The sequence below is a fragment of the Octopus sinensis genome, linkage group LG19 (genome assembly GCF_006345805.1).
Source record: "Octopus sinensis linkage group LG19, ASM634580v1, whole genome shotgun sequence".
NCBI lineage: Eukaryota > Metazoa > Mollusca > Cephalopoda > Octopoda > Octopodidae > Octopus > Octopus sinensis.
In genome coordinates, this window is record NC_043015.1 from 17309562 (window position 1) to 17333353 (window position 23792).

Sequence of the window (23792 nt, forward strand, 5' to 3'; positions counted from 1 at the left end):
ATATACGCCTTCAAGACCTCAAAAAAAAAAACACTATTACAACGCCAATATCCATCCGCACTCATAGACTATGGAATAAAACGACTCGACAATACTACACTGAAAAGAACTCGACAATAATGCACTGAAAACCACCCAACACAGTAACACACCCAACCTCAAAATACTTCCATACATTTCCACCCACAACGCCCAAAATATTAAAGCATACACCACAATCATACAAAACTTCCCCTTACTGTCCACAGACCCAAAAGTGAATAATATTATCAATACACATAAAATCCTTAAATGCAAAAGGCAACATAAATCTTTGAAAAAACTCTTAACAAATGCCAAACTTCAAACACCACATCCACCCCCATCTTTTAAAAAATGTGCACGCCCTAACTGTGGTACCTGCCCCTTCCTACTTGAAGGCTCTGAATTTACTTTCAAACAAGGAACAAAGTTTAAAATCAAGACCAGCTTCACCTGTTCCTCCGAGAACCTCATCTACGTTCTTACATGCGCCGGTTGCCAACACAATTATGTTGGACAAACGAGCCTTCCTTTACGTAGAAGAGTAGCAGTCCATAAAGAACAGATAAATCTCCCACAATACCGTCAAATTCCACTCAGTAGCCACATAGACTCTTGCGCTAGAAATAAAAATCCCAAATTTCATATATTCCCTTTCTATCAATGTAAAGACAATCTCTACACAAGAAAGAATCAACTAGGAGAATCTTTTTATTGAAAAATTCCAAACGCTTCTTAATATGCAAACTCCACGGTGACCATATCCCTTTTTCTAGCATCCTGTCTGACAAAAAATTGATATAAGCATCCTGTTTGACAAAAAATCCAGCATTCCAATTAAAGAGTATAAAATCCACAGAATTGTCTCCCCTTATTCACAGGAACTGGATAACTCCCACCCCATTTCCTGTTTTGACACACAAACACCCAACTTTTTCAAACAAAACACTACACTTAAACACATGCATCCTAACCCTCTAAAGAAGTTTTTCCAAGGACTAATATTGAACTCTAAAAGCATAAAGACTCTACAATGTATTGGTATATTTATTTATTAATTTTTGTATATATGCATTATTATTTTTTTGAAAAAAAAGCATTGTAAATTTCTTTTTTCCTCTTCCTCAATTTAAAAAAAAATATTTTCCCCCTTCCAAATCTTGAAAATTTGCCTTGCAATGAAAGCTGGTTTGATTTCTTTTTTCTTTTTAAACTTTTCATACACCCATTTTTATTAAAACGTACTTTCAATTTAGCATTCTGCCTTATTATTTTTTCTTCGCCTCTCATTTCTCCACGTGTGGTTAACACAACCCCAACATTTATTCACACACACACACACACACACACATATATATATATATGTATGTATGTATTATATATATGTGTGTATATATATATATATTCTTTTATCTTATATTTGTTTCAGTCATCAGACTACATCTATGCTGGGGCAAAGCATTGAATTTTTAGTCTAATGAATCGACCACACTGCTTAATTTTTAAGCTTGATAGTTATTCTATCGTTCTATTTTTAGCGAACCGCTAAGTTACGGGGATGTAAACACATCGATACCGGTTGTCAAGCGGTGATGAGGGGACAAACACAGACACAAAAACTCACACACATAGGTATGTATACATACATACATATACATATATATATATATATATATATATATATACACGCACACACACACACGCACACACACACACACCACACACACACATATATATATATATATACGACTGGCTCCTTTCAGTTTCCGTCTACCAAATCCACTCACAAGGCTTGGTAAGCCAGAGGCTATAGTAGAAGACACTAGCCCAAGGTACTACACAGTAGAACTGAACCCGAAACCACGTGGTTGGGAAGCAAGCATCTTACCACAATATTACTCCTGCGCCCATGCCACTCCTGCGTCATATATATATGTAGTGTCAGATACAAGAATACCGAAGACCGTTTCTTCACCGAAAATAATAATATTAAAAATAAACGAAATAACGATAACATCTGGTTAATAATCCCTCTCGCAATGGAGCTTAAAACAAACATAGTTTATTCTATAATGAGACTTATAGATAAGCACTTGAACTTAAATAACAAATACCCAGAAATCTATAGGAATAAAATTAGAGTAGGCCAAAGCCTAACTAGCAACCCAGCTACTATCATAGCCTCGTTCAACAACAAAAAGCTAAATGCCTTCTATGAAACTAGGTAAAAATAACATGAAACATAGCAACCAATCGACAGATATAATAAATGTAATCCCTAATAACTCGCTCTCAAATAACGTGGACAACGACCTTATAATAACCCCCTGAACGCAACATACGCACAGATAAGCTTAATAATTTATGTGGCAGCAGAGATAAAAACAATTGCGAATCCTCCAATATTTGTAAAACTAAAAACGTAATCTACCAATGCGATGTACTCGCACATAATTACAAGAAATCTTATATAGGAGAAATTAAAAACGAAATGATACTTAGATATAATTCCCACCGATCTAGTTTCAGAAATAGAAGTAAAACTCTACCGGACTTAGTAGTTACATTTGGGAACTGAAAGATAAAAATATTATAGATTGGAATGGCGCATCCTAGCCAAAACTTCCTCATATAACATTAACAATAATCGCTGTGAAATTTTAATGGCCAATTACTTCTACTTAATATTTTTTGTTTGCATAAAAGCAGATTCGCATTCCCAAACTACCGCTAAACCCTCTTTGTCCTTTAAATATCGCTAACCCCTATTTGATAGGTTATTAGTTAACGTACTTAACCTCTTATTACGTCCCCTTAACATTCCCACGTACTAATAAGCACTACTCAACTTTACTCCACATTATATACCAATTACTGAACTTTATACTTATTTTATATGCTACGCTGGGGCACTATTTTCCTATAATCTAATTCCATTTGATAGCTAGACTACCGATTCACTTTGCATGCTATAATTTCCCTATCGATCTTATTGTTTTTCTATGCACTCTTCAACCCTTTCCTTAGCCCATTATACTCACATTATCGTACATATTTTAAATAATAACTTTACTACGGCTTCCATTGAAAAATACAGGAACTAACTTACAGGCTATAAATTAGTGTCACATAGGTCCAATTAACTATACCGGATATCCCCAATAGCGATAACTCCTTCGGATTACACCGGTGTAGAACCTACGGCACGTGGAATTATGAAACTAACTAATTATAAGACCTTGGATTTAACTAAATCTCTTCTCTTCTATCCCGCAACTGATATATTGAATTATGCACCTCATTAAAATGTAAGACTATTGAATTAACGAACATTTTATTTTTTCCATTCCTTTCCTTACATCTTTTTATTTCCCTTCTATTTATCTTTGCCGTATAATCGTTCTCATGATGTCGATCAATTGCAACGAGGCAAATGTAAATTTACCCCAGCTCGATATACTGAAACAGCTGTAAATATACTCTCATCTTTATTAAATGACTTTAAAACACCAATGATCCAATTCTAACTGCTATTATTGCTCTATTTCTTATCGTTTATATATATATATATATTATATATATATATAATATATATATATATATATATATATATATATATATATATAACAGAAAAAGAATGACTTCATTGACATTTCTAATCATTTTAATTTATCATTTCTTAATTTTTTAGTAATATAAATTTTACACTTTAGTTCGTAGATGTAGTGAGTTCTTAGATCTACGAACTAAAGTAAACAAATTTATATTACTAAATGTGTGTGTGTGTGTGTATACATACATACATACATACATACATACATACATACATACATACATACATACATACATACATACATACATATGTCATGATTGGAGATGTCATGATGGGGAAGGCAGCCAATCTTGGCTTAAGTGTTGGGGTATTAAGTGGTGTGGGCGGTAAGGCTGATTGGCAGCCTAATGCTGACCATATCATTCAAAATGTTCAGGACTTGCTACCATTGATAATGCCGACAGAGGAATGGAAAGACTGTTACGTATATTCGACTGAACGCATCCTAATCGAACGTCATTTTGAGGAAGGAAAGTCTTGGAGAAAATTTACCTGAACAGAAGGTTTCGTTAGCCATTATTGATTTGCATGGCACCTTAGTCTGTTCTGAAGCTGTTTGATTAAATTGGACAAAACAAATTGCTAAAAGGCTCGAAGAACTAATACACATGGAACTAATGGAAGAGTTTTATTCACGCCTTGGAATTTGTAAAATATCTCTTAAGGTGAAGCATGGTATTCTTGAAGAACGTCCAAAAGCCGAGATTAATGATGCTCTAAAGTCACTTCTTCGAGAACAAGGTCTTGGTTATGAAGAATTATTAGTGACTGTTAATCAGGCATGAAAAGACTGCAAGAACTCATTGTAGGGAGATCTGAAAGTTCTGGGAGACATTCAGCATCTTTTCAAAACTTTGAAGCAAAATAAAATCAAGATTGATATCATGTAACAAGACGCACACGAGAAGATCTTCAAGATACTCGACCGTGTGTGTGTGTGTGTGTACATTTCCATGTATGTGCACTTATATGTACATGTATATATGAATGTGTGCGTAAGTATATATATATAATAATAATATTAGGGAATAAATCCAAACTTACAGGGAAAAATTAGATTTAGGATTAAATCCAATTTTATAGTATAAATATATTATATTATATTATATTAAATTAGAGATAAAACCACTATTAGGCAAATCGAACAGTGAAAAACATAAGCCAATACATAAAATTAATTTAAAAATATAAAAGTTAAAAATTAAAAAATTATTTAAATAATTTAAACTTATAAATTTTAAATATGTATATACAAATATATATATATATGTATGTATATTTTTATATTTATATATTATTTTATTTATTAATTTATTTATTAATTTTTTTATATATATAAATATCAAAAGTATTAAAAGTTTAATAAAAGATAAAGAGTTTTATCTTTATCTTTTATTAAACTTTTAATACTTTTGATATTTATATATAAAAAAATTAATAAATTAATAAATAAAATAATATATAAATATAAAAATATACATACATATATATATATATTATATATATATATATATATATTTAAATTATTTAAATACTTTTTTAATTTTTAACTTTTATATTTTTAAATTAATTTTATGTATTGGCTTATGTTTTTCACTGTTTGATTTGCCTAATAGTGGTTTTATCTCTAATTTAATATAATATATATATATATATATAATATATATATATAATATAATATAATATATATATATATATATATATATATATATATAATATATATATATATATATATATATATCTGTATTTGTGAACGTGTGTTAACACACACACATATTCATGTGAGTTTAGAGGGATATATTATACGGGCAGATATTGTGGTAGCTCTCAGTTATATTCCGGGTTACGGCTAACCACATCGATAAGCGTTTAACGTCTATGACTACTATGGGTTGTCATTCTCGCTGTAAACTCCTCCAATGTGTTATTCCGTGTTCGCATTAGCAATAATTATGATGATCGTGAAACACTCTCCCAAGTCTAGCAATTACCACAGAATATTCAATACGCACAATGTCCGGCTCGCCTTTTCTGCTAGCCACAATCTAACGCAGATAATAGCAACGCACACACCGCAACAAGACTATCTTACTTCCGATGAACCGATGAAAATAGTAGACTAGAAAGGAAAAATGAACCTAGCAGCCTACAAACACTTATGGCTAGGGAAAAATAGTAGATCGATAGATGAGGGCAGCAGTAGTAGGAACTATGACACTATGATAATAGCTACTGGGAATTAGGCCTCTACATTTGTGCTAGGAATACAGTAAGACGTAGAACCTAGTGTAGAGATGCAAAACCACTTCTGGAGGAAGGACAAACTTCTATATAGGAGTCAGCCCGCTAATTTTTAAAAATAAGACTAGCTAAGCATTTAAATTCATTTAGTGATTGAAGTAAAATGAACAAAGCAAACTCAAGCAAACTAACCTGGTTCCTTAAAGTTAGGAACCAGAGCTTTACGACGGAGTGGGAGATAATTAGTATGACTAAACAATATCAAGTAGGAGAAAATAGATGTGAGTTATGTATAGAACAAATATACCAAATCTTTAGATCGCGACACAAATTACTTAATAACAGGCTGGAACAGGCCTTAAGATGCTTACATAAACATACCAAAACATTTAAGAAATTTAACACATGTTCTAGAATAGAAGGATAGCAGCACATGTCCTAAGCTTCCCAAATACATGGCCTTTTTTTTATTAAACTAGTGTATATTTTTCTCTTTTCTACTACACAGCATAAATACCACAGCCACGAAAATATTAGGTACCCATCTACTACAATACACAAAGAAGCCTGCCAAAAACAGTAACATAAACTTCAACCTAGTTATATAGGACGGCAACTGGCGTGAAACCGAGGTCAACCACACAAGCTCACAAACAGATCAGATTTCAGATTCAAAACAACCTCCCCTCACTTCTCTCTGTACCCTAATTAACAAACAACTAACTGTATTTATGCAACTGCATATGCTCTGTGCAGTAGAAACACGTGTAGGTCGTCGTGACCATAAAAACATGGTGTATGAAATGCAAAATAAAAGGAAATAAATTTTGAGGATGTATCAGTCTCCATATTCTCCATCGTCATAATTATATATATATATATATATATATATATATATATATATATATATACACACATACGTATATAAATATATATATATATATATATATATATATATATATATATATATATATATATATATATATATATATATACGCAAATATAAGCTTAATATTAGGTTGTCAATAAAGTTCTTGCGGAATTTTTAATTTGGGTTTTAAATTATGTATTTTCAAATTAATTTTCGTTAAATTACTTTGACTTTATATATCATTTTAAAGCCCGTTTTTCGCTCTATCAAATCGTGTTACTCTTTTTTTTTAATAATTAGGCCATTTTTTCCGGAACGTTGAATACATGGACAAAAAACAAATTTGCACAATTTTCTTATTCCAGTTCAAGCTAGGCTGAAAAGCTGCTGAAACAGCTTGCGATATCAACGATGCATTTGGCCCAGGAACCACTAATGAACGTACAGCACAATGGTGGTTCAAGAAATTTCGTAGCGGTAACGAGAGTCTTGAAGACGATAAGCGTAGTGGTCGGCCATCGGCTGTTGACAACGATCAACTAAGAGACTTAGTCGAGGCCAATTCACGAAGCTAATCCACGCTCGAGAGCTTGCTTCTGAATTAGACGTAACGTATACGACAATTTCCAACCACTTGAAAGAGATTGGAAAAACAAAAATACTTGAGAAATGGGTGCCGCACAAATTGAACGACAACCCCCCCCCCCATATTATCATGAGCCTTAACACAAGCAAATTTAAACCCTATCACAAACCAAATGGGGAAACCTCGTACATAGACATGGGTCCCAAACACCCACCAGCGATAATTAAACAATTAGCTTATAACATTAGCAGGCGCGTATCCAATCTATCCGGCGATAAAGACACTTTTGAAAAGGCTGCCCCATACTATAAACGGTGTTATAGAAAGGCCCAGCTTCAAGAATAATATAAACTACATCGAACCTAACGTAGATAGACAAAGAAGACGCAGACAAAGGAAAATCTTATGGTTCAACCCAGCTTATAGCGTGAATGCAGCCACTAACACAGCTAGAAAATTCTTAAAATTAATAGACAATCACTTCCCATATTCACACAAATACTATAAGATCTTCACTAGAAACACTGTTAAAGTTAGCTACAGTTGCCTCCCTAGTGTAGGGTCGATAATCTCCAACCACAATGAAAATAAACCCACCAGGAATACCCCTGGAATACACTGTAAATGTAGATCTCCGAACCGCTGTCTTCTAAATAATAGCTGTTTGAAAAAAGAACTTATACACAAGGCCAAAATCATGGATCCCAACGGAGTAGCAAAGACATACATCGGAATGACGGGCAACTCGTTCAAGGAAAGATACACACGACATCTGGCGTCATTCAGGGACAAAAAGGAAAGACATGCGACATCCCTATCCAATATGATATGAAAGAAGGAAGAGTAAGCAACTCCCCAGATAACGTAGTGCATTATTGCTAAAGCCAGGAAATACAGGAGACAGGGTACCAAATGTGAGTTTTGTATTACTGAAAAACTAAACATCAACCAGTCAAAAGATAACACCTTAAACATTGGAGATGAAACCTTCTCTCTTTGCACACACAAGCACTGTTTTACACTCTGACATTTCAAAGAGGAATCACCACCCACTCCGCCGATCCTAACAGGATAGTTTATTTCCCTGAACGTGAACATACGAACTCTACACATAGAAGATACATGCCCCACCCCTGATGAATTCCTTCAATACACAAACATACGAACATTACACATACCCAGAATATAATATAATGAAAACAAATTCATCATCCAGCACAGTTTTTATCCCCAAAAGTCAAACCCAAGGGAGATAATCACTCAACAGAATATGGCTAAAGTATTGGCACTTAGAGTAGAAGGTCATCAAGTCTTTGCTGAGAATGAGCTTAATTACAAGAGTTCATAATGAGCTCAATTCCCACAGTGAATTATACAAAGTGCGCAGTAAACGTTGAATTATTTTAGATAAGTTCTTCGTCCCTGAAATTAGAAAGTGATGATGATCTGCAGTGCAAAAAATAGTGCCCCTTTCTCCCAATAATTTCCATTACGACCTCTCTTTACACGGTTTCAGCAATTTTTTTACGGAAAATTTCTGTCGAAACTCATCTCAATTGAAATTCAATGGGAATTCTACATTATGGCAAGATTTTCAAGAATGCATCATTTCGTAATGTGGGGCATTCTTGTGGTAAACAACATAATTAATATAGTTATCTATATATTAATCAATATAGTAATCATTACAGCTAGTAAAACTAATTAATATCAATTGCAGCTAGATCTCAAATGGGACAATTTCTGCAATGTACTATTTCTTCCTCTGTTGACACACTGACATACACTACTGAGAAAATCATGTTAGGTATTTCAAACTTTAGTACTGAATTTCCACATTAATATATATATATGATTGTGTATGTACGTTTACGTTTATTAAATATACCACACCCAGTACGTAGCTAGTGAGGGCGAGGGGGCAATCTGCTATGGGCGACGCTTAAACGAGGGCATCACTTCTGGACCTGCTTTATAACTTATTTAGGTTTCGTAGGCCATGGGTGGGGGCATCAAAACCAAGGGCTACCCGTCGCGGCACATACTCTAGCTCCGCCACTAACTACAACATCATGTGTTGCTATGGTGGTTGGAGGACGGATACTTTACAGCAGATATTCATTACCAAAAATTTATTTATTCTCGTCCCAGTTTTCCTCTGATGAAAGATAACTTTTACAGTATGCTACTTTTGGAGTTTTCTGACGTATGTAAGATTAATGAATTAGAATTTCTCTGATCTGACGCTGCTTGCACAGTTTGACGATTACATGATAATCTGGATAATATTTTCAGTAATTCATGTAAATTATGTTTATAATTTATTTGACAAAACAATTTTTCCCAACAAGAGAAGTTTAATATGAATCCTCATAATAATATTTAGATACAATAGGAACAACTTTGACATTATTTAACACTTTCACACATGAGCATATATCTAAGCGTACCACATATCACACACATACACACATTCACGCATACTTAATCATGTATAAACATGTAGTAACATCGACACACACATTTATAAACTTATGCATGCGAAGCACATAATACGAACATACATAGAAACGTCAGTAGATTTAGAAATAAAAAGAAGTGTGCGCATGTTAGTGAAGGTGAACGTGTGTGTGTGTGTGTGTGTGTGTGTGTGTGTGCATGCAAATGAAACCATGTGTGCACACGGGCGGGCAAATATGTATCCATGTGTGTATGCATGTATGTATATATGTGAGTGCACATATGTTCATATGTGTATGTGCATGTGTGTGTTTGTACGCCCGCGCGTGTGCTTGTACGCGCTTGCGTGTTTTTGCGCATGTGTGTGTGCATATATGCATATGTGCGTGTGTGCATATGTGTAAGTGCTTATATGTGGGTGTGCGTGCGTGCGTGTGTATGCATATGCGTGTGAAATGACTGAAGAGGCCTTTTACTTTTACCCTTATAATTCCTCAGAAAGTATCCTACCGAGGGAAAGAGAAACTGGAAATGAGAAAGAGATAGAGAGAGAGAGGCGGGGAGAGAAAGAAAGAATTTGAAGAGGCGTTAAGGATAAGAGGTAACAGAAGCAGCTGAGATCGGTGATTTTTTCCTGGTCTTGTAGACAGTACTCTTATCCTTATTACTGCAGTATACTCATGGGTAAACTCACTTGGGGCTGTTTTTCGTTTGGGGCTGTAGTTCTGTGAGAAACACGAAGAGACATGGCTGACCGTTTCTGATGAGTCGGGGAAAACATTTCATGCCACAGGTGGTTGGTATAGGACTGGCAGAGCTCTAGCCTGTTAAACTGACTTGAAGTATCAAAAGATTGGGAGGTAGTTGTGTAGTGGAAGGTTAGAGTACTGATCAATCTAATGGATGTAGCTACGGTGAACTCACAGAAAATGTTGACATCTGGGGCGAGAACGATGTTTTTTTTTATTCAAACAGCTGATAGGGTTGGTTACAGTAGCGGCATTTAATAAGAGAGGAATAAAGAGAATGAATGATTAGTAAGAATTTGTATTTATTACATTATGTTTAGGTTTAAATATTTTGAATTCCCAATTCAATGATTATTTCTTTCAATTTATTGCACCTTAGTAATATTGGCAGATTTGTTTTGGTTGAAGTACTTCGTTAAATGTGTTACGGGGTTACATACGGAAAATATCTTTTTTATCCAATGAAAGGAGCATTCAACTATGAAGTAAATCATTTCAATTAACTTTGGTGGTCAGTTATTATAACATGATGAACTGTTTAGAAATTATCTTTTTGAAGAATCTTATGTTTTATCTTGAAGAAATTATTTCAGCCTTCACAATTTTCAACGGTGATGAATTTGAGAGGGGAACAACAATAATTGTCGGCGTGTCAATCAGCTAAATCGCTGACATTGACAATGTAATCCGATGTTACTGGGTTCCACTAAATGGTAAATATCTATTTAAGTCTTGAAATAGATACCAATTAATTGAAAGAATTTAATTTCACATAAAACTAATGTTAACACTAATTAAGTGTGCTGTGGTGGCGGATTCAACATACAAAAGAAAATTACAGAAATTCAGGCGAGAAGATAATAAATAGAACAAATACGGAAAAAAATAAATACATGAGTAAATATTTAAAGTTTTATGTCGACCTTGATCTCAATATAGAACAATTTCAATGTAAATATGTATAATTCATTATTAGAGACGTAGTTTGCTGATCACTCATAACAATTATCTTCATTGTGGGTTCAAACTTGTTGACACTTATGACGGCTATCGTATTTTTCATTTAAAACCGGAAATAAAGAATATAAATTTAAATTGACAACTACAACTCACTCATTTTTAAAGTTTTACAGTTTCCAGATAGAGTCAACACATAATAAGAAAAGTTAGGTAATTTATCCAAGAAAATATTGCATATTTTGAGACAAAATCCGATAAAATAAAACTCCTTTTGTGTAAAGTGATTGTAGCAGGAATATTCAGCAATCACTGGATATCACGATTCGCTGTAATGTTACCCACATGATCAGTGAAACTGACTCATTTCAACTTTGCCTGGAAAGAATATTACCCACGTGATCAACAATATCTGGCCAATCATAACTTCACGTGAAATAAGCTCCAGCAACAATATCAACTTTTGGCGCACCCCTCTCTGAACTTCTCAGTCAGTATAAAAGTCGACACACGCCTCCACAGAGCTTTGGGATGGAGCAGAGAGAGCATGAGATGACAAAGGATACCTGTATCAGTTCGCCGTGTCTTCTCCCTTGTCATCTCATGCGGCTGAACCAAGCTGACATTCAACATAATGACTATCCACAGCATTACAACGACCAGCTGTAACTTTTCGAATGCTGTTTCAATTACATCAAGTACAATGCCATTCAAACTCTCTCAGTATTTGTCGTTTGTAGTAACAACAGTATTTGTCATTGCTTGTGTACAAAAAGGAAAAAAGTTTGCTGTAAAAAATCCCAACATATTTCGTCGTTTTCTTGTATGTACAACTGTTGACCACCGACGCTAGAAATAACAGTCAGCATTAGGCTAAGTAAAAGTAACAGCACCTCCAACATTTTCAAGAGCCAGCTCCCAACTTCAGTTACCACTCAGCCAACAATTAACAGTCAGTCTCGTCTCTATACATCACAACAGTTAGTACACAGACTCAGCAGCTAGCTCCTCGTACATCTGGTGATCCCAGCCCCTGCACAAGCAATACGATAAATATTGGTAATATTATGGTTTAATAAGTGTAGATTGAAAAGTGAGCAAGTTACATGGTCAAAACTTACTGCATTATTGTTGCATCTTCTTTTTATCTTTTCTTGTTTCAGTCATTAGACTGCGGCCATGTTGGGACACCACCTTGAAAGGTATACATACATACGTACGAACGTATTTCTCGAGCTTCTTCCAGCTTCTGTCTACCAAATCCAATCACAAGGGTTTAGACACCATGAGGCTATAGTATAAGACATTTTCTCGGGATACCACGCAGTGGGAGTGAACCCATGTGATTGAGAAGCAAACTTCTCACGACGTGTGCGCCTATATAGGGAGATATGAAAGAAATAACATATTAAAGAGTAATATGTATACATAAGACAAAGAGAGGCGCAGGAGTGGCTGTGTGGTAAGTAGCTTGCTAACCAACCACATGGTTCCGGGTTCAGTCCCACTGCGTGGCATCTTGGGCAAGTGTCTTCTGCTATAGCCCCGAGCCGACCAATGCCTTGTGAGTGGATTTGGTAGACCGAAACTAAAATAAGCCTGTCGTATATATGTATATATATATATGTGTGTGTATGTGTTTGTGTGTCTGTGTTTGTCCCCCTAGCATTGCTTGACAACCGATGCTGGTGTGTTTACGTCCCCGTCACTTAGCGGTTCGGTAAAAGAGACCGATAGAATAAGTACTGGGCTTACAAAGAATCAGTCCCGGGGTCGATTTGCTCGACTAAAGGCGGTGCTTCAGCATGGCCGCAGTCAAATGACTGAAACAAGTAAAAGAGTAAAAGAGTTAAAAGAGTCAATAAACAAAATTTTTAGAGAGAAGTTTTTGTGCAAAGCAGTAGAAATATAATCGCATGAAACAAATAAACTTCGGAAGAAAAAATAAAGAAACTTCGACAAAAAAAAAAACTATCATATATTATACAAGGAGTGTTCATTAAAGATTTCCCCTGATCTACTTCCCAAGGATTGAGATAAACGAAACTTGACACAGTTATTAGTACTCTACATAGCCAATGGTGACACACTTCTCCAATCGCTTTATGCAGCTGTGAAGACCTTGTCTATAGAAGCCGGTCAATTGTGTCTGGAGCCATGACTTTACCTCTGAAATAAGTTCAACATCTTCCCCTTCAAAAAATACTTCATGGTTGGAAAAAGGTGTAAGTCAGATAGTGCGAGGACGGGAGAGTAAGGAGGATGAGGAAGGATTTCATAGCCGCAGGAGTATGCTTTCATCTGGGCAAAATGCACATTGTGAACTGAGGCATTGTCTTGGAGGAAGTGGACTCCTTTGGTCAACATGCCACGCCTCTCTGCTTTCATGGCGTCCCACAATTTCTGCCCTTTTCCAGAAAATCCATCGTCACTACTCCGCGCTGGTCCCAAAAGACTGAGCATAACTTTGCCTGCTGAGGGTGGGACACGAGCCTTCTTTGGAGGTGGTGAGTTATCATGCTTCCAGGGCTTCGATTGAACTTTAGTCACAGGATCATAGTGATGGACCCATGTTTCATCCTGTGTGATGGGAACAATTGATTCGTTCCTGCTTCTGAAAGGATGTGAGCATCCAGAGAATCCATCGTGCATACTACTTCCATATGTGCAAATGGTCGTAAATGATTTTTTTCTGCGGATTCTACATTTATCTTCACTTCTTGGGCTTGCTGCTGAATAGTTATGCAGCGATCCTCCAAAATGGTGGCTTCCAATTTATGAGTAGTATTGTCGTCAATGACGGAATGTGGTCATCTAGGAATAGGAGCAGTTTTCACCGATGTCCAACCACATTTGAACTGGCGATGCTAGTGCTTGACTACGTCGAATGATGGTGCATCGTCATCATATACTTCTTTTAATTCATCAAAAGTCTATTTTGCTGTACGACCTTTCAAGTATAAGAACCTGATCACTGAGCTGCATTCAACTGCCTCCATTATAACACCTTAGTCCACTTCAGCAACCGTAAAAGACAAACGAATACAAGTAGAAAACTGCAATTTACAATGTAATATGTAGAGACATGTATGACTATACCTGTTCAAGTTCTGTTTCCTGCAATACCCGGAAGTGGGTCAAAGGAAATATTTAATGAACACCCCGCGTGTATAAAAGTTCAGTTTTATGTCTGTACAAATATGCATTCGTTACCGAAACCTTTATGGGTTTCCCTATGCATTCTGTCACCAGATAAAAGTGATATAGTTTTAATCTCCAGAATGTTATAAAATATGTCCATTTCTTAGTACGCACAGTCAATTAGTGATTCTTATTTTATTTACATTTCCATTGCTTTCAATATCAAAGGGAAAATAGTTTCGTGTAATATGTCAGCCAATATACAATCTATGATATTAAAATTTTAAGTCTACGATTTTATTGATTTAAATAGATTATGATAGCCAAAAATCTACCAACATTGGTCCAACTATTTCTTGGTCAGTTCCACAGTCGTTCTCTCTAACTTATGTTCCCTTAAAACTATATTTAACACGTATCAGTCATCCATGACAGTGGGTGAATAAGATTTTTCAGGTCAACATTCACTATCTCATGACCATTTTCATGCTTTTTAGCTAATTCAATTCTTAATTAAATTAAATGTGGAACTAAATTTTGAGCTGCTGTATAAGAAAATTGGTTGGTAAAAAAGTTACAATAAAATAAGGATATTCAAACATGGGTGAGTAATGCAAAGATGCAACTTCTAAGCAGTATACGTTCACCAAAGTGCACAAAATTTAATTTTACTGCCTCAGACTCAACATAAAACATTGGCTATGACCTCCATTAAGCATTCACATGAGAGGGGAATTTAGGGGGGATGAGTGATTCTTCAAATTTTTACCAAATTACCATCATGAAGTTTTCCCTAGTTTTCCCCCTTAATCATTCTCTTACTTTTTATCACCTATCCAACTCCAAAGACATGTTATTTAATCTATTTCTACTTTGTCCTGTACTTTTGAACTTTTCCAGGTTCAGTAAAAAATATTACTCCTGTGCCCATTTTCCTGTTAGTGACATTTATACCAGCAGGTGTTGATGAAGCAAAGGTTTCTGACAAGAGTCATTCAAACTTCAACAGAGAAATTCAACTCTGCAAGGAGAGTAATAAAACAATAAAGATACCCAGGCATGGGCGCTGTTATGTATTCTATTGGTATTAACGGTCAATAAAGGAATACCTAAGTATATTTATTCTCTGATGATGCTTGACATTAATATTTAACTATCTAAACATTTTTGCCAACAGATTTTCCATCACATGCACACATGTACACATACGTACACATACACACGTACGAAAATACACACGCGCAAAAAAAAAAACATACATATAGACTCACTGGGAATGTATGAGTGTGTGCGTATGAGTGTGTGAGCGATGAGAAAGTTGGTAAACAAGTGTGCGTACGTAGAGGACACACAAACATGTCTTCTTGAGTGTTTGGTGATAAAACATCAGTATAATGGACTGTTAACTATAACACTTCAAATTTGTATTGTTTATTGCACTCTCTGTACAACCTAGCATTGAAAAGTTTAAATATATTTTAGGTTGTAATAAAAAAATCCCTGCATTCATTCGTCCATCACACACACACACATAATTATATATATATATATATATATATATAATATATATATATATATATATATATATATATATATATATATGGTATCTTTATATAAGCTTATGGCGATGACCGTGCAATGACTAAGGAAAATAGTCTAATAAAGGGGCATATAAGCCCTAAAGCATGTATATATATATATATATATATATATATATATATATATATATATATATATTGGTACTTAAGTTGAGGCACCAGAATTTAGTACGGTATTATCAATGCAATTTCAAAGTAAGGTGATTAAAATCAAAATAATCAACAAGGATATCCAGAGATAATCCAGTTCGAACGTTTCATGCAACTCCATTTAATTGAACAATGCAATCATTACATCAATTTAAAATGCAGAGCAATCTTCAGCTGTACAAAGACATAGTATTTAATTAAATTAGAACTGATGGTCACCTTACTATAATTATACCTAAAATCTCCAAGAAGTTAAGGAGATAGACAAAAAAACATGCTGTCTCACTCCAGCATAGAAAGTTACTAAGTTTTCAAGAAGATATACATTGTTACAGACTCTGCCTCTCACTGATATTGTTTTGTTCTTATAGGGTCAGTTTTAATTTATAGACTAGTTTATCAAATGCCATGTATATCTAAGGCTAAGAGAACAGAGGGCAGTATCTGTTAGGGGTAGGGCTGAGGGAGCAGACAGACATCATAGTTGGAATAGTCATAAAAATCAAGATTTATTAGAAGCAATATCATGAGGTTTGGTGAAGAAAACTTAAAACAAGATGTTAGCTGACAATTAAAGGGGTCTCCTACTAGAAGACGATTGATAATGAAACAGAGGAAATATTATCATGTAGTACTATAGTTAAATATTTTAAAAATGTTGCTATATTGTATACAGTTGAAGTTTAGGGTCATTCAGAGGTTTTTAAGAAGAATATTATAACAAAAGGATAGAAATTTATGAATACTTTTGAGTATATACGAAACTTTTACCACAATAGAGTGAGGAAAAGACTTTCTCCAAGTCCACAACAGAGGGAGGAAAAGGCTTTCTCCAAGTCCACAAAAGCTAAGTATAGGGGTTTATCTTTGGCTAGGTATTTCTCCTGAAGTTGTAGAACCAGGAATATGGCATAAGTGATGCTTCTACCCGGTACAAAACCGAAATGCATCTCATCTAAGCAAACTCTCTCCCTAATGAGATGGGCTACGATCCTCTCTGTGACCTTCATCACATTGCCCAGCAGTTTGATACCCTTGTAGTTATTTCTATCTAGAGCATCACCTTTACCTTGTAGCATTTCTCTCCTGTGACATCACAATTTTCTCTCACACACTGTCTTGTAATCCGAAATACCTCAGTTCTTTGGTCCTCACGTCACTGGACATTGGCAAACTTCTTTTCCGCTTCGTCCTTGGCTATGTATACCTGCCGCCCAGCCTCCCTTTTTGCTACCTGGTACGGTTCCCTGCTACTCCCACCCTTCCATGCTTTCCAGGTCTGTTTCTTTGCTCTGATGGCTTTGTCTACCGTATTATTCCACGACCACGTAACTCTAGGTCTGGAAGGGACTTTGCACCATCTGCAGACTTGGTCTGTGGCACTCAGTATGCTGTCCCGTAGGAATTTCCAGCTACCTTCTATGTCCGAAGTCTGTAACTCCTCCTCCCTCTCATCAAATTTCTTGGACCATGTGAAGGGTTCTTTAGCTTCCAAATCCTTCTTTTTTGGATTGGTCTGCTTCTTTTATCCTTCTCATCTCGAACCTAAAGTCACTAATGACTAGCCTATGCTGGGGGGTACATTCTGTTGTGGGGTACATCCTATGCTGGGGAGTACATTCTGTGGGAGCTACATCCTGTTGTGGGTCTTTGTAGTTAAGAGCAACCCTGCGTTCCGCTGTCTGGTGAGGATGAAATCAATCTGGCTACCAGAATCCCCTGATTGATAGGTTATCAGGTGGCTGTCTGGCTTCCTAAAGTTAGTGTTACAGATTAAAAGGTTACATGCATCACAGAACTCCAGTAGCCTAGTTTCCTCATCGTTCCGGGCGCCAATACCATGGTCCCCGTGTACCCCAGTGAAGATACCAGATTCCCGCCCAACATCCCCATTAAAATCTCCAGCCACAAAGATGAGGTCATTGCCACTCGTCTTTGAGGTAGCCTATAGAAGGCTATCATAAAAGTGGTCCTTCTGATCATTTGGTAGCCCCACATATGGGGTGTAGGCGGAGATAATTGTAGCTGTACTGATCTGCAGGACTAGCCTGAGCTTAAGCACTCTATCGCATACCCTAACAACTTCTATGACTTTATCCACCCATTTCTCTGCAAGTTGTATGACTATATCCCCTACACCATCCATGTTACCTTGCCAGAAGACTTTATACCTATGTGCCTTGCCTGTGAGGACCCTAGCTGAAGCTCCTCTCTATCTTACCTCTTGTATGTAGCATATATCAACCCGTCTCCTTTCAAGCATCTCTACAATCTCACTAGACCTACCTTTCAGTTTGCCAACATTGACAGTACCAACTTTGAAAACTGGGAAGGAAATGTGGGGTGATGTTTGGGGAGGAGAGATGTTATTCAGCGCCTGAAAAGAAGAGGAAGGTTGTTTAGGCATGCTTCATCTGTTCTCTCCGACCTGACAACATTCAAGCATGTTAAAATTGTTGCCTCTACTGGAGGTAGGAGCCGGTGTTAGCAGCGTTGTAAGTATAAGCATTATGGTCATCGAATGATGTAGATTTAAGTGGTGTAGCAAAAATATGGGTATTCCAATGTTAGGTTAGGTGGGAGTCAGTTAAAACTTGCATTTGTCAAGGAAGAGGGGGATTGTTAGGTATAGTTGAGGGTACCACCAGTAGGGAAGGGTTTAGACACAGAGAGAGGAAACAAGCTCATTCCTACATACACACATGCACACCCACACACAGGATCAAGCACACATGGGCAGCCGAATAACTTACCCCTTCACGATAGTTGTTGGCATGTTTCTAGACAGAATGAAAGTGAAACGAAAGATAGCCGGTTAAGTAGGTAGGCAGATAACCTGGATGAGTTTGTCCTAGTAGAAAGATAGAGAAGGAGAGGGAGAGAGATGGTCATCGAATGATGTTGATTTAAGCGATGTAGAAAAAATGTGGATATTCCAATGTTAGGTTAGGAGGGAGTCAGCTAAAACTGGTTGCGTTTGTCCAGGAAGAAGGGGATTGCAGGTATGATGGAGGGTACCACCAGTGGGGAAGGGTTCAGACAGAGAGAGAGAGAAGAAACAAGCTCCTTTCTACATACACACAGGGACAGCCGAATAGCTTTCTCCTTCATTTGATAAGGCCAAGGAAATTTCCTTGGTAGTTGTTGGCATGTTTCTAGACAGAATGAAAATGAAACAAAAGCTGGTTGTGTTTGTCCCAGTAGAGAGATAGAGAAAGAGAGGGAGAGAGATAGAGAAAGAGAGAGTGCAGGTAATATAGGGAACAAGCACCAGTGGGGAGGAGGAATTGGGAGAAGGGATATCTGGTAGTGGTGGTGACAAATTTCTAGACAGAACGAAACGCAAGATAGCCGGTTAAGTGGGTGGGTGGATGAGCAGCTGAGCTGGTTGCATTTGTCCTAGGAGAGAAAGAAGTGCAGGTAATAAATAGATAACAGGCCAGCAAGAAGGAGGGGTTGGGAGAATAGTCACAGATAATGGTGGTGGAAGAATGGATATCCGGTGTAGATGGTGGGAAGATAGAGACATCCGGTATTGGTGGTGGAAAGATAGAGATATCCGGTATTGGCGGTGGGAAGATAGAGATATCCGGTTTTGGTGGGGGGGGGGTAGGGGGGGCGCACCGCGAACAAGCAAGTTTAGTTTGGGGACAGAGGGACGAAAATAATGGTAATAAGAATGAGATCAAACAGACCGAGAAACGAGTAATTATCTTAACGAAATTACATGAGAGATAGAATTATATTTTTTTGAGGGGACATTTTCAATGGTTAGCTCATGAAAACAAGCTGTTAGTAAATAATACATTTAAAGTGTTAATGGCGAATGAAGTACGAAGGAACGGGAAAGAAAGAGAAAATCTTAGCTTAGCATCGCAACATCTTTTGGCGAAGGAATGGAATGGAAACACATGAGACGAGGTTTTTTAAACAGATAAACTGCAACCGGAAGCGAGTTTAGTTTGGGGACAGAGGGACGAAAATAATGGTAATAAGAATGAGATTGAACAGACCAAGAAACGAGTAATTATCTTAACGAAATTACATGAGAGGTAAAATTATATTTTTTGAGGGGACATTTACAATGGTTAGCTTAATACTAAATACACTTAAATACTAACTCATCAGATGGTATCTGTGAATATTGATTAATTGGTATATAATGGTATTAATAAAGGGGTATTGGGGTAAAGGAACATGCTAATTATATAATAATAAAATATAATCTAAGCAGTTTTTTTATAAGTAGTGAATATACCAGTATAGTTTTATATAAACTAAGTATGAATTTATAGTGATACAAAAATTAGATTAATTTTATAAATAAATAAAGGCTAATTATAAAATAAAAAAGTAATCAAGTAGGGCAGAACACCATAGAAAGGGAAATAAAATACCTTAATTACTAATACTATGGTAAAGTATATGTAGCTTATTAACACCAGTAGAGAAGATTTTAGAAAAAGTATAATTCAAAATATATTAGACTAAAAATTATATATTTACTTATTTAGCTAATATCAATAAAAGACGGAAGTCGATAGGTAATTGGGATAATCCCCAATTTTTACCTTTGAATAGTGAGGCATTTTCCCCTCCGTATTTTAAGAGGTCTTGGACCAACAGGTTTTTGGTATCTGACGATGCGCCATAAAGCTAAACTCGTTATGGACGGGAAACCTAAGGTAATCCCATAAACCGACCGACATTATTTTCAATTATATATATATATATATATTGGAAAAAACGGTAAGATAACAAAAGAAAGAAAGCGACCTCAATATTATGTAAAGAGAGGAAATTTATCTGTAAATTGATATGTGACAATTATTCAATAGCCAAGACAAAACTCTGAGTTTCGGATGCCGAAGTGGAAATCCACAACACCATCTCTTCGGTTATATAGCTAGATAAGCGAAGAGATGGTGTTGTGGATTTCAACTTCGGCATCCGAAACTCAGAGTTTTATCTTGGCTATTGAATAATTGTCACGTATTAATTTACATATATATATATATATATATATATATATATATATATAAGAAATATTGAATTTCTAAATCTCTCCTAGAGACATGTACGGTGGTGGGGCGATAGAATGGTTGTATACCGTCAATCTAACAAGAACGTGACAGTAGGAGGTACACCACCGCTGTATAGCCCTAGGAAGCATCGAACGCCTCCTGATAGCTTTGACACATTTTTCCCCCTGTGTCCTTATATAGATATACGAAGGGGAGATGAAGGACAACGATCCTGAAACACGGTGTCCCTAGATGCAGTTCCGGCGGCCGGGGGTGTTTGTCTCACCTTCGTATATCTATATAAGGACACAGGGAAAAAATGTGTCAAAGCTATCAGGAGGCGTTCGATGCTTCCTAGGGCTATACAGCGGTGGTGTACCCCCTACTGTCACGTTCTTGTTAGATTGACAGTATACAACCATTCTATATATATATATATATATATATATATATATATTTATTATATAGAAGGAGCTTCTACAGGCCTAGAACTGTTTCATTCAAGAGAAATCTTCAGGAAGCTCTGCAGTGAGCTTCCTGAAGATTTCTCTTGAATGAAACAGTTCTAGTCCTGTAGAAGCTCCTTCTATATAATAAATTAATTTTACTCTACTATGTATTGAGTACCTTATTTACTGTGGTTAACCCCGAATCAACCCGGGACCTACATATATATATATATATATATATATATATATATATATATATATATATATATATCAGTAATGCAATATAAAGTATCGCCTTCCAGTAAAAAGTAGCCCGTGAGGGAAAAATACACAAATTAGTACCGATATTTACTGGAAATAGCGAACGTAAAAATACGACGCTAATGTGTAGCTTCACCGCGTATGTATTAGCAAAAATGCGTGTGTGCAACAAACTAGAGCAAAAAAAACGTCTTACCTCCAGGGAGAACATCTGAAAGATGAAACACCCGGAAAAGGATAATGTCCAGTAAATATCGGTACTTAGTTGTGCCATTTATTTACTAATTGTATATATATATATATATATAATATATATATATATATATATTATATATATATATATTAGAAGAAATGAGGTACTCAGAAATTCGGATGGTTTTATATTTACAGATATTTATTTGTTTATTACATGTTTTTATACATCATATAACTTATATCATATATCATATATTAGCGCTTTCGTCCATTCTGGTGGATTTTTCAGTTCCATTTGAAAAATCCACCAGAATGGACGAAAGCGCTAATCTATATATATAAAACTCAACTTGTGTGTCTGTGTGAGTGTCTGTGTGCTTAACTTCCCAGCACATCTCCTCCTAGCCAAAAAATCGTAGAACCACCAAAAATGGGTCACTTAAAGTTTAGGCGAATGAAAATTGAACTGCGCTATTTCTGTTCCGAAATTCATCTCGCAAGTGCAAACATCGATAATGTGCTTGTTTAGGCCTTATCCCATGCATTGAATAGTGAACTTTACTCAGTCAGCTGTTTGACGTGAACTGTGTTCACCACGTGTGCAAGCATGCGTGAATTGCATGAAAAATAAAAAATCAAGATATAAAAACGAATCGCCGTAAACATTGTAGAAATTCGGCAAATAAATGAATTTTCGGGATGTAGCCTGGAGGGTTTTTTGTATTAATCGTTTGGACTTTGTGAACACATACCAATTGTTTTCATAACATAACGCTTTGAATTAAATGTGACCATTTTGAATCACTGCAGTTTGAATCACTTTAACCAAATTTTAGCAGGCCGGATTTTTGATCATCACGATACATCGCCAGCGACTCCCTGAAACTCTCCCCTGAAATCCCCGTTGAGAAATACTGATCGAAAAGAATGATTCAACAATGCAATTATTTGATCAGCAAAAGTTTATGAAACGCTTCTACGTACTTCCTATTGAGGAAATGGATCACATAAGTGCAAAAATAGAGGGCATTAAATGCTTGATTTTAAAACCAAAATAATTGAATTTTGATTGGACTTCGTCCAAGTTTAACTTAATTCGCGCGTCCATAGAACGCACGAGTGCACGAGCCGGGCAATACTGCTAGTATATATATATATATATAATATATATATATATAATTAAATAAGGGTATAAATCGATATTAATCAATTAAAACTAGTTGCCTAGCATATTTTAAAGAATTCGAAGATTAAAAATTTTATGCATACAAAATTTAGAGGAATGACCACTAATAGTGGACAGCCTGTATGCCAGAAATAGATGTCAAACTCGCCATTTACCACGAAGAATTTATTCCAAAGAAAATATTCAGCAAAAACACAAAGAGTAAAAATAAGCAAGACAAATGAAAATATACGAAATAAAAAAAACGATTACCTATGTACTAATTAGTTTCACTTGTTAATATTCACGTA